This window comes from Watersipora subatra, chromosome 11 (assembly GCF_963576615.1).
Source record: "Watersipora subatra chromosome 11, tzWatSuba1.1, whole genome shotgun sequence".
In the NCBI taxonomy this organism is placed as follows: domain Eukaryota; kingdom Metazoa; phylum Bryozoa; class Gymnolaemata; order Cheilostomatida; family Watersiporidae; genus Watersipora; species Watersipora subatra.
This window is the reverse complement of record NC_088718.1, coordinates 33,461,421-33,474,156: the sequence shown is the minus strand read 5'-3', so window position 1 is coordinate 33,474,156 and position 12,736 is coordinate 33,461,421. Positions and strand designations below refer to the sequence as shown.

Sequence of the window (12,736 nt, the reverse complement as noted above, 5' to 3'; positions counted from 1 at the left end):
TTGGAAAAGCCAAAGTTGCACTTCCTATAGGTAGCTAATTGATATTACCTTTGGTGTTTTGTTTTTTTTAAATCTAATTTTTACCATTATACATTTTTAGTTGGTAGTTTTCAATGGATTTCAATTTTCAATTTTCAATTTCAAAGGTCCTGGTAGACTCATGTTTCTGGTTTTCCTAAGATTCTATCACTAAATATACATATGACTAACAATATACAGTGTCGTATACGCTTTCACTGCCGTATGCTCATTTATGTGAAATATATGGTCGACTGCGCATTTTCGCGAACTTCCCAGTAATTGCGTAGTAGCCTGATTTTATTATCTGTTGACAACATAACCAATGATATTTAGGACTTTTATGGTATTGACAATGTTGTCCAAAATTTGTTGTATAAAATTAGCATTGAATCACAAGGTAATTTTAAATTTTTGTTTGGAAATTTCCAACCGAAAAAACCAACATTATTGTGTAGGTTTTGTGTAAGAACCTTCCGAGATACATGTGAATTGGATTACCTATCATAAGCAGAGTAGGATTAAGTCTGTCATTAAATATGTCATTAATATTAGTTTTAGCACTGGCTCACATTCAATCATCTGTTAAAGTATTCAGGATGTTTTTCGTCATTAGTTAGTCTTGCCTAAGGTATGTTATGGTATGCTATTATAAAGCAATTATGCTGTGGTTTTTGTATCTGTTTTTGTCGTTGATGAGTTATGCTAGTAGCATTATTTTGCGGGAATCAGTGAGCTACGTATGCTTTAACAGTAAAGGAGAGTATCACAACAGAGCTGAAGATGAGAGGCATTTAGTGAATTTTAGTAGACCAAGATACATAACTTACATTAGACAACAGATAATTACTTATGTTGATGATATTATAGCTAATTCAGATTTACTTTTTTTTTCATTAAACCGACAAAAAATAGCAGCACTGACTCTGATGGTAGTGAAAGTAATATTTTTGTAAGAGTAAGAAATATTGAGGAGGATTGTTTTAGCTTTGTAGTGATTGTACTTTACATCGCTTTATCAATGCACAAAAAATTTATAAAAACAAACTGAAATATTGTTTCCAAGTCTATTTATAAAAGCCTTTTAAGAATTTTTTTTATATCAAATATTCCAGATTTATAGGTTCATAAAATTATTGTTATGAAAATGAAATACAGATCAACAACAAACTATAGGGCTCAGCAAACGTTCAGAGTATGACATAGCAGAACGGTAGAACCTCAGCACATTTGCTATTACGCAATCTAGACAGAAACCGGTAGCCACTCCCAAATTGATTCATTATACCAACTACCTAACTGTATATGTAGAAGTGAAGGCTCTTGCTACTATGCTTTTGAAATGCACAAAATGCCATTTATTTGCGTTGCAATTAAGTAGCTTGGCTATCTATCACAAACAACTCAAGAAAATATGTTTTTCAACTCTTAATGAAATTTTTGCCATAAAATTTGGCCAATATCTTATAATTGAGTTATATAACATCTATTATAGATGTTATATAACCCAATAATAAGATATTGGCCAAATTTTCTGGTACAATAATAATAATACATTAGTTACTTATTTGGCTTCAGCTGTTAGCCAAACCTAAAAAAACAGCAACCTATATGGGCTAGGGGCGCTTATCGGATCCAATCATTAGTATTTACAAGTTTGGATTAAACCAAACAATGTTCTTCTGTTTTTTAGGTGTGAGCTGTCATCACAAACTTGGAGAATGATTAAGCTAGGCTCCTTTTTAACTTCCCAACCTTTCATAAGTTTCATTATCTTTTTAGACAGCCGTTGCCTGTTCAATTAGAACTCCTGGCATTCAAACTGTGTTTCATTGTTCAATTCTCAAATAAGCTCCTATGGATGGCCAGATCTACATCTACCCCTGAAATGTTCTCTTAGCCAATGTTCTCCGCTAATAACTGCTACTTGTTATTGCTATAATAGTTCAAACAGATTGTGTTGGCAGAAGATTGTTCCATCATACGGTAGTTTTCAATTATTATCATGTATGTTTTAATAGGAGTTGCATAATTTCCAATTAGGGATTTTAAATGTTTTTCAATTTGATGAATCTAAACATCTATGTTTAGGATGATTGTGATTATAAATAATCACTGCCAGAGAACGAAGCTATGGGGATCAGTGAATGTCCAATTTGGCGCAGCAGACCCTCAATGCGAGAGTAATTACGTAATACCTATGGGGTGTCTCCAGCTGGACAAAGGATGAGAGAAATTAACAGCAAATGACACAGCAAAAGTGTAGCAGTGCCAGGCTTTGATAGAGACACACTAATTAAGGCAATGCCATTTCACTGTCACTCTGAACTTTGACGTTCTTACTTACTCTAATGCTTTTAGTAAAAGGCTTTCAATAAATTTTAAAGATGTTGTATTTACTCAGATATCATATATATTAAACTGAAAAAGAAAAGATTCAACAAAAGTTTTTACTGCCGCCTAATGTAGCAGTGTTTTTAAACTACTGTCATTGACAATCAGTTAGCCATGATGGATTAAGCATGCCGATAGCTTGTGAACTGTATACTGTTTTAAAGCATTGCAGAAAGCCCTGCAGTCTTAAAATAAATTTCATAGACATACCAGATAGGTGAGCCTTCCAGAAAACATTTAAAAAGCATTAAAAGGCACCTATATGCTTCAAATATATTTTTTTCTAAAGCATTTTATGCACTATGCAAATATTGTTTTTTAAATTTGTGCTCAAATTCATCCCCGCTTTCATCATTGCCTTTTGAACTAATGATTTGGCAAGTCTCTTGCAGTTATTGTTTTAAAAATATAATGATATATTGTATATATATATATTATTGTGCACGTGGTAGCGTATAAATTAAAACCATCAAAAATTTACAAATCCTGTAGTGAAGTTTATCTTATCTTGAAATTATCAGTGTGGCACTCCTTTGTCTGCGCATGCTAAGGTGTGGCCGGGTTCAGACCTGGGGACAGCTGCGTAATCTCGACTCATTATGGATCCAACAGCTGGAAAGCAAACAAATTGTGTAGCTGGGGGCATCAAATTAATTTAATTGCGCAAATGACGACATTTCTTTCTGTAGGACATAATAGTCGCGCACTCTGAGCTTGTAGTCCATGAGCGATCGCTTGCATAACAGGTACTCTGTCACACGTGTCTTAGATGCCATATTGGTTCGAACCAGGCCTAAGTAAGGCTGTAAATCTAACTCATTCCATCTCGTTACAGTCAGGCTTTTAGCTTTAGTTTCTGATTTAGACGAACAAGGATAGGCTAAAACTCTATTTAAGAAATAGGACAGATAGTAGAGGTAGCAGGTATGTGTGCTTATGCTTTAGCTCTGGCTTACCATGTACTTTGGAGATTACATTGAACTAAAGAATTTATGGTTCTCACTCATCCAAAGTAACAAAAAATTAGGACTTTTATTAGAAGCCTGAATGATTGTAGCCTAACATTTATTTCATATTCATGTTTTTAACGCAGTCATTCTGACTTTATATATGTGTTAGTCGTATAACAACTGAAAAGCAGAAAATCAAAGAAGAGAAAGGCTGTTATGAATGCTTAGATATAAAGTTATAGGGAGCAAAAAATATGCAGGTACAAAAACCCACCTGACCGCGCAGGCCAAGACAACATATGTAGTTTTAAAAGCTGAAGATAACTGTAGAAATGTCAAGTGATTTGCAGGAATTGAGAGTCGCTATCCTTGGTAATGTTTCCGTAGATATGGATTACAGAAAAATGTTGTCTTGCTAACTGGTTGCTAGATGCATGCTTTACGTTAAAGCTTCAAGGTCGCGAATGATAAGTTTTTCAACTTTTTAAAGATTTCAAGGGATTCAAAAATGTACAGCAACTGTTTCAATAATATGGTTTACAGAAGGATGTTTAAGAACTGAATAGTGAAATGGTATATAATTTATATTGTAATATTCATACAAAAATTATTTCCGTACCATATGCTTATCAAAGCTTCCATTGCAAGGCAAAAGTTAGCAGTAGTTCATTTTTCAGTATAGAAATTTAGGACGAAAAATGGATGTAAAATGAGCAACATTGTATAATGCTAGAACTACATGTAGCATCAGCTTTGCTAACAAGGCTTTGTGAAGGATATTAGATACGCATGACATGAGAAAAATCTTTTACCATGGATGTTTATATTATTGAATGATATTATTAATATTCCCAGTTGCAGATATTACTTAAGAGAAAATGACTATTTTGCCATAAGCTTAGCTTTTGAACATTTTTTTGATTGGCTAATCAACCATGATACAGATACATGCAAAATAATTAAGCTCTCTGTATACACATTAATATGCTAGTTAGCAACAAATTTGTGTGTAGCATTAGCAAAATCAATGACTAAAATTTGCTTTATAGTTTTCCAGTGTGCTGCATGACACTTTTTGTCTCTTGTGAGCTTTAGCTTTCAGAGCCAGACATTACCCAGTTCAAGAACTGAAGGTCATAATCTAATAGCTAGCATTATTTAACCATCCATTTGTATATAGCTGAGGGTATGGCATTATGTAATAGCATGGCTGGTGGTTGTTTAGTTCAGGCTAATCCCATCGGCCACTGTCAACACCTCGCTGGCACTTGTTACATGCATTACTCATGCTTCTTTGTCTAATGGTGCGTGTACACTGGCCGATTTTGTCACCCATTTTGTCGAGCACAGACCAATTTGATTAGTCGGTGTCGGCATCGGTAGGTGTGAGCAGAGAGATCGGTGTTGGTGCTGACTTTCAAATCTTGGTGCTGATTTGAAAGTCGGTGTCGGTGAATCCCAGCAGCTCATCAGCCAATCATAAGCTAGGAGCCTCTGATTAAATGAGCCTAAGCTTTAATGGCAGTTCTAAGTTTATGAAACGAAAGGGCTAGGTTTAATGAGAGGCTAGGAGACTGTCATTAAACTTTCCCTAGTGCTCTTTCTGATAGTGAGCTTTTATTTAAATTAATTAAAAGTGAATAGCCAGTTGTATGACTACTACTAGTACTACTACTAGTTCTACTACATGTACTACTGTAAAGGAATTTGACAGCCCTTACTTGGCACGATCTAAATTATTTCATACAGAAATAAATTGAGTGTGATTTTATTCAAGGTTTTATTAGCGAAGGAAATTTACTAGCCGAGGAGCGTACGGCCATTCGCTCTGTCTACTAAGTGAGCGTTGCGCCCTTATATACAATAAAATTGCCCATTCCGGCTAACGGAACCGAGTAGGAACACCAGGTAACAATGTTTAAATGGCCAATAGGCCATTTAGTGCGTTGCTAGTGCGTTGCAGGCCCGCTAGTGCGTTGATATGACAACATAAACGACGACAATTGATAGCCTAACGAGTAACAAGGCTATAATAAAAAAGAAAACACATATAATAAAATATTTATAGACATAAAATATATACAAACATATAATTACATATAATACAGACTGTCAGAGCTCCCGCAGCCGATCCTGCCATCAACAAAATCTAATCATCATCGGAAGATTCCATTCGGCATTCAGTAGTTGCTTCTAGCGGCAGTAGTAGGAGCAGTAGTAATAGTGTAGTACTAGTATATAATTTTCCACATCAAACGCGTTGATTTTTTTGTGTACTCGTCTTTGCGTGGTTGGGTGAAGGTCAGAACGGCGAAGCGCTGTGATTGGCTGTTGGTACCGAAAAAAATGGTTCGATCGTTGCAATGTAAAGGGGAGTCGGTGTCGGCACCCATACGTGAAATGTCTGAGGTACCGGTCTGAGTCAGGGTATTGGCACCTAATCGGAGTCGGCCCTGGCCAGTGTAAACACACCATAACTTGTGATGTACTGTCTAACTGGTCTTGGTCAACATGATTGCATGCTCACCATCAATTGTCTTTTTTTTCTGTAGATTCTGCAATCGTGTTTCGTAATGATGCTATGATGCCTGACTTGCTTTTGGTTGCAGGTATGTACTGACAAGATAAAACAGTGTGACTCTATTTTCAATTTTATTTTCAGGGTTTAATTATATGGTCTATAATTTTGATAACAACTGTGTCTTAGTCTCTAGCTGAACGCCCTCTTTTCTTGTTATTTTGTTACTGTTACTCATGCCAACAAGAAATTTAAAAATCATATTGTTTTAACTAATTATAATAGGAAAGGGTGGAGTACTATTTAAGATAGCGTTTTTCTGTAGACCCACATTACAAAAATCATAATTAGCAATCAATATAGCTCTGGTCAAGACATTAAAATTAACATTTTTGTGGTTTAGTGTCATGCTTAGCCTCTGAACATTGATTTCAATGTTTTCCAATGTTTCTAACTTGAAAGTTTTGAACTCTTGAGATTACACCATACTGACCCTCTTATAAAGCTTAACCCTGTCTATAACAAATATGATTTCATCTAGTTCTTAATAGCCTAGCCGACTAACCTTACCCACACTGTGTAGTACTGTCCTGATTGTATTGTGGCTGATTTTTGTTAGTACAAATTAGGGTTTGGCACTAGCAGTGAAACTCACTGAAAATTCATGGGGTTATCTTCTCTCAAATCTTGTAATTAGAAAGTTTGAGTATTTTTATCTTGTTGGCTAGAATTTAGACTGCTGCGTGTGAGATTTGGCGCTTGAATTATTTGAACAGAATGGATTAATGTTGGGTTTACTGGAGCTGAAAGATGTGTGATATTCAACAACCAGGCTTGCTAGGAACTAATGCAACTATGGAAATAATTATAATTGCATTTCAATATCATGATGACTAAGCTGGTGTCTTGTAATAATTTAGGTTGTACACATAAAACACCATAGATATAGCATGTTTCAGTCAGTTCTACTAGTACAATTAAATATGACATGGAGTCGTGTAGTGTTTTTATAATTTTAGTCTCCATTCTTCTTATTTGAGATTCTGACGCTTGTCGCCAATGTTTTTGTAGTTCTACCTGCAAAATGATAAAAAGTTATTTTCACCTGTAAAATTACAATTTAAGTATATATGTTGAACAATACTTAAATTGTTCTATGTACTCGAAGAAGAGATAGAGATAAGGTTTGAGTGATCAAAAAAGATATATGTGTATGCAGGGACAAGAACACTCCAGATAACCTAATCGCAAACCAAGAAAACCTCTGTAGTCATAAAAGCCGAAGAAACTGTAGAAATGTCAAGTGATTGGCAGTAGTCGAGAGTTGCTATAATTCATAATGCTTTGGTAGATATGAATTACTAAATAATTTTTCAGCAAGCTTAGCTTTTGAACCATGATACAGATACATGCAAAATAATTAAGCTCTCTGTATACACATTAATATGCTAGTTAGCAACAAATTTGTGTGCAGCATTAGCAAAATCAATGACTAAATTTGCTTAATAGTTCTCCAATGTGCTGTGGGACACCTTTTGTATCTTGCAAGCTTTAGCTTTCAGAGCCAGACATTACCTAGTTTAAGAACTGAAGGTCATAATCTAGTAGCTAGCATTATTTAACCATCCATTTGTGTATAGCTGAGTGTATGGCATTATGTAATAGCGTGGCTGGTGATTGTTTAGTTCAGAGAAATGGCTAATCCCATCAGCGACTGTCAACACCTCGCTGGCACTTGTTTACATGCCTTACTCGTGTGTCTTTGTCTAACTTGTGATGTACTGTCTAACTTATCTTGGTCAACATGAATGCATGCTCACCATCAATTGTCCTTTTTTTCTGTAGATTCTGCAATCGTGTTTCGTAATGATGCTATGATGCCTGACTTGCTTTTGGTTGCAGGTATGTACTGACAAGATAAAACAGTGTGACTCCTTTTTCAATTTTATTTTCAGGGTTTAATTATATGGTCTATAATTTTGATAACAACTGTGTCTTAGTCTCTAGCTGAACGCCCTCTTTTCTTGTTATTTTGTTACTGTTACTCATGCCAACAAGAAATTTAAAAATCATATTGTTTTAACTAATTATAATAGGAAAGGGTGGAGTACTATTTAAGATAGCTTTTTCTGTAGACCCACATAACAAAAATCATAATTAGCAATCAATATAGCTCTGGTCATGACATTAAAATGAACATTTTTGTGGTTTAGTGTCATGCTTAGCCTCTGAACATTGATTTCAATGTTTTCCAATGTTTCCAACTTGAAAGTTTTGAACTCTTGAGATTACACCATACTGACCCTCTTATAAAGCTTAACCCTGTATATAACAATTATGATTTCATCTAGTTTTCAATAGCCTAGCCGACTAACCTTACCCACACTGTGTAGTACTGTTCTCATGGTATTGTGGTTGACTTTTGTTAGTAAAAAGTAGTATTATACTCACTGGAAATTCGGGAATTATCTTCTCTCAAATCTTGATATCTAAAAGTTTGAGTATTTTTATCTTGTTGGCTAGAATTTTGACTGCGGTGTTTGAGATTTGGCACAAGAACTCTTTGAGCAGAATGTATAAGTGCTGGGTTTACTCCACTTGAAAGATGTGCAATATTCAGCAACTATGCTTGCTATGGACTAATGCAACTCGGGAAATAATTATAGTTGCATTTAAATATCACGCTGACTATGCTGGTGTCATGTATTAAGTTAGGTTTTACAAAAAAAAACACCGGAGATGTAGCATGTTTCAGTCAGTTCAACTTGTTCAATTAAAATGACATAGAATGGTGTAGTGTTTTTATAATTTTAGTCTCCAATCTTCTGATTTGAGATTATCACGCTTGTTGTCAATGTTTTTGTAGTTGTACCTGCAAAACAAAAGAAAATTATTTTTCATTTGTTTTTACAATTTAGGTATAAGGAACAATACTAACCAAAACAGTAAATAATGCAGTATCTCATCAATGTTAGCCCTCTGAACCCTCACAGCTGGTATTACGGAATCGCGTAGGCTGTGGCAGAAACCTTAATGGCGGAATACAGGCTTCCATATGGTTCTTTTTACAAAATATGTTTTTAAGCAACAGCAAAAACTAATAAAATTAATTCTTTCGCAGGATGTTAGATTCTAAATTTCACTTCCATTTGTAACATTTTTCACTTATCTTTATCTACTTCTTTCATTATAATAACACATTTTATTAGAATGATATCGCGAAACAATCAATATGACTCATTCGTTGGTAGGTCATAAATGACTGTGATACAAATGTGGAATTTTATGATAATAAATATAAATTTCCAGTATATTTTGAGTCATGAAAGGATGATGAGCGTGCTATGGATGAATATTATCTGTAAATGTTTAATAAGTGTTTAAAATCGTGCGAACTTTTATAGTTTTAGCCCGAATAATGGTGACATACTGTTTTTTTCTGTTTGATGACATCTGCTGTAGGTTGTCCGACTTTTTGTACTGCTGTTTCACCAAATATCATTGCATCGTTAGCACGTTTAGATATATTTGGTAAAAAATTAATAACTTCGGATTGCTGGACATATTGTCTAGGTTTACTGACACGCATTGATTAGATCGAGCAAGGATCAACGGGTTAGAACTCGGTTTCGTATCATGGATTTTTACAAGTTTGTATTTATATTTAACAACTATGATATTATCTTACATGTATTTACATAGCATTGTCTAATTTATTTGAAAATTATAGAGCTTTAACTGGCAAATGTGGTTGCTGTCTAATGACACAGGCTTGGGTAATATTTCATACCAAGGGTTAGTACAAAGCCATTTGCGTAGCTATTCATCCATAACATCTCGTGTATTGCTTTTCATTTGACCAGCACTTTATGTATTTCTATATCAAATTCATTGACATACGGTGGTGACTCACGGTTCTTTCATCTATATAGGCCTGGGCGGTCATCAAGGTCCTCTTCCTTGCATTGTCTTCCGGAAGATTTTGGCGATGAGTAGATCATAAATGTCAGTTGAACGCTTCTTCCCTGTCATTAGACACGTACCCAACCTAATTTTGAACAGCTGGTAAGTCATCATTGACTACTTGACTTGATGGGCTTTGTACTTAATGACCTCCCATATACTCTCAACACATTAGTCATAACTTATAATAAACTTTCATGGGTAGCAAAATCGTAAATGATACAGAATTTGAAGCGAACATGAGTCAATACACAAACCGGCTATAGGAAATCAATTGATTCTTCAAAAGATTGTGTCAGTCTACCTCAAACCTTCAAAATAAATATATTGATATATATATATATATATATAACAATAACCAATGAATAGATTTAAGAATTCAAGCAATTTATGTTTACACAAATTCTGTACCATTCACTATCTCACTACCCACTTTCGCCTTGAAATTCTAGAAAATTAGAGATGCGAGCTTGCAAGGTGGTTTTTGATGTGTATCACTAAATGCCCAAAGATGCGAAAGGCCAGTTACGGAAAATACATCACTTGGTTTTCCCGTCAGGTCTGCTTCAGATTTGTTTTAAAAAGGTTGGCTGAAAATGAGAGTATAAGCAAATCGAGAAGTTTCCAGCCAGGAAGAGATGATTTAAAAATTAAAATGAAGAAAAAATAGAATTAGCTCTAATATAAGATCAGAACGTTTTTTTCAAGAAATTTTTATTAAGCTGAATTCAGTTATATTAAATTTATACTTTAAGTTTGTTTATGCGATGCCACAAAAGTGTAGCGTACCAAGCGTGTTGCATCAGGTCTCTCTCTCACAATCATTAGTGCTATGATTCTCTGAAAGGTAAGAACTCCATACGGTATGCTACTGTATGGACTGCTGCATACTGCCACTACTCAAAATTATGTTGTACATAATACTGCTACATTTTAATGCAGACCATAACCTTTACATAGGTATTTGTAGCCTTGGGGGCATGGGTATAGAGCATGAATAGATAAAATCATGTATTTTTTCATTTTAATATCTCTTATTGGTAGTTTTTTAGAGGATGGCAACACAATAGTTTATCTTTAGTTAATTTATATAAAAAAAATTTTTGAGATAGGACGTTAAGAAAATTAACTTGCGAGCTTTTGTCCCAGAATGCATTTTGCTCTCATATCAGACATGACTGTACAGTAGGCGCTGCTAAAATGAGATGATCAGTTCTAGGAACGTTTACATGATAAGGATTTTTCATTATAAGAATGTTAACATACATGTAAATTGTCTAAACCATTTCAGGACCTTTCCAAACTTTCTCATGTGAGAATCCGACTTAAATTCTTTTGAATGTATTGGCGGTGTTTTAACTGTATTATTGGTTTTCATCGACAACTTTTCATGATCAACCTCATTGGTTTAATAGACCATGATTGTGGTAATTTGACAATAATTTGATGAAGAGCGCATAGTTTGACGCGACAGCGACTTACAACAATTGACTAAGAAAAAATAGTTTCACTATAAAAAAGCGATAGTACCTTTTCGTCATCTATTCGTTCTTAAGAGCTCAAGATTGCAACTCCAACTCGTGACATTCAGATGCACCGACCAATAGCCTTAAAGTATTTATCAACAATTGCACTGCTATATGTACCTATTCTCTGTTCCGTTGTCACTTCAGACAAATTATCACAAGAGTCAGAATGTCATGGAAATTGTATGTATTATATGTATAATGCTTTATGTACAGTGTTGGGAAAAAATCTTTGTCCGCCTGTTTAAGTAAGTGTAGCACTGCAATAAATTCATCATAATTTGGAAATATTTTGCACCGCATACATAAAACCCTGTATCAAAACAATCCTAATGAGCTGAAGAATAGAAATAACTAGATTTTAAAATTGCCAAATATCTTCCATTGTATCAACCGCTGCCTACTCATTCACACTACATACCAGAAAATATGTCATTGCAAATTTTGTTATTATCTCTTCTTTAATTATTTTCTAAATTAAAAATAACAGTCTTGTACTGTTATGGGCCCAGAAAAAAGCCATTGGGGTTGTTTTGCATTTTAATATTTTATCTGGTAGCCTTTGCAGACTATAACCATTCTGCAGCCTTAGGCATGCTGTGAACAAGCCTCACGAGCGCTTGAGTGTTCATAATCTGAAACCAGCAATCATGTTGGACAGCTGGTTTTTTCAAACGCCTTGATCGTGGTAGATATTTGGTGGTTTGATGCTGCATTCATTTCTTTACGACTTAATTTTCTTTAGATTGAAATACTCTAAGCTTCTCCGCTATTTTTCTACTGCTCAGATTGGCCATCGTATGCAGGTGAATGATGAGGTCGTTGACACATTTCTTATCCATGGTTGATGTTGACGCTGGTATGAATTCTGGGATCTCTAGCTGTTCCTCTTTTAACAAGCAAAACTGTAAACCTTTGCTGCACATGCTGTCCAAAAGGACCCGTATTGTTGTGACAATATTCCACTTGAAAATTAATAATGTTATAATGCGTTTGAAAATGAGTTAATAAGCACTGATTCACATTGATTGGCCTGAAATTGATTATTGATCCCTGATTAACCCTAATTTTATTACTGATGGTGTCAACAAGATCTAATGTTAATTTACTTTTAAATGATGCATGGTTTGTCAGGGTTCAATCCCTCTACATGACTACAACAACAAATTTACCTAAAATGGGCAGTGAGGTTTGAGAGTTATCAGTTAAGATTTTGACAGAACTGTTCATAAAATGAGTGTGAGAGTGCTTTAATTTCAATGCTGTAGTTTATCCCATTTTCTTTCCACTTAACGTGGAATGTTTGATTTGTACAATATTTTAGGCAGTTTGAGGCAGCTTGTTTTTGGGATAATGTTTAATTATGA

The 12,736-nt window shown here is 34.6% G+C and overlaps 1 protein-coding gene and 1 long non-coding RNA gene across 2 annotated transcripts in view; one reads left to right on the top strand and one right to left on the bottom strand.

The window, feature by feature from the left end:
• LOC137407987 (putative acyl-CoA synthetase YngI) overlaps positions 1 to 12,736 on the bottom strand; it is a 75,380-nt gene that overhangs the window by 32,492 nt on the left and 30,152 nt on the right. The gene's annotated exons all lie outside the window — the stretch shown is intronic.
• LOC137408755 (uncharacterized) lies at positions 5,903 to 9,925 on the top strand. The gene is made up of 3 exons (XR_010980126.1): positions 5,903 to 5,971; positions 7,726 to 7,782; positions 9,813 to 9,925. It is a non-coding gene; the product is annotated as an uncharacterized lncRNA (long non-coding RNA).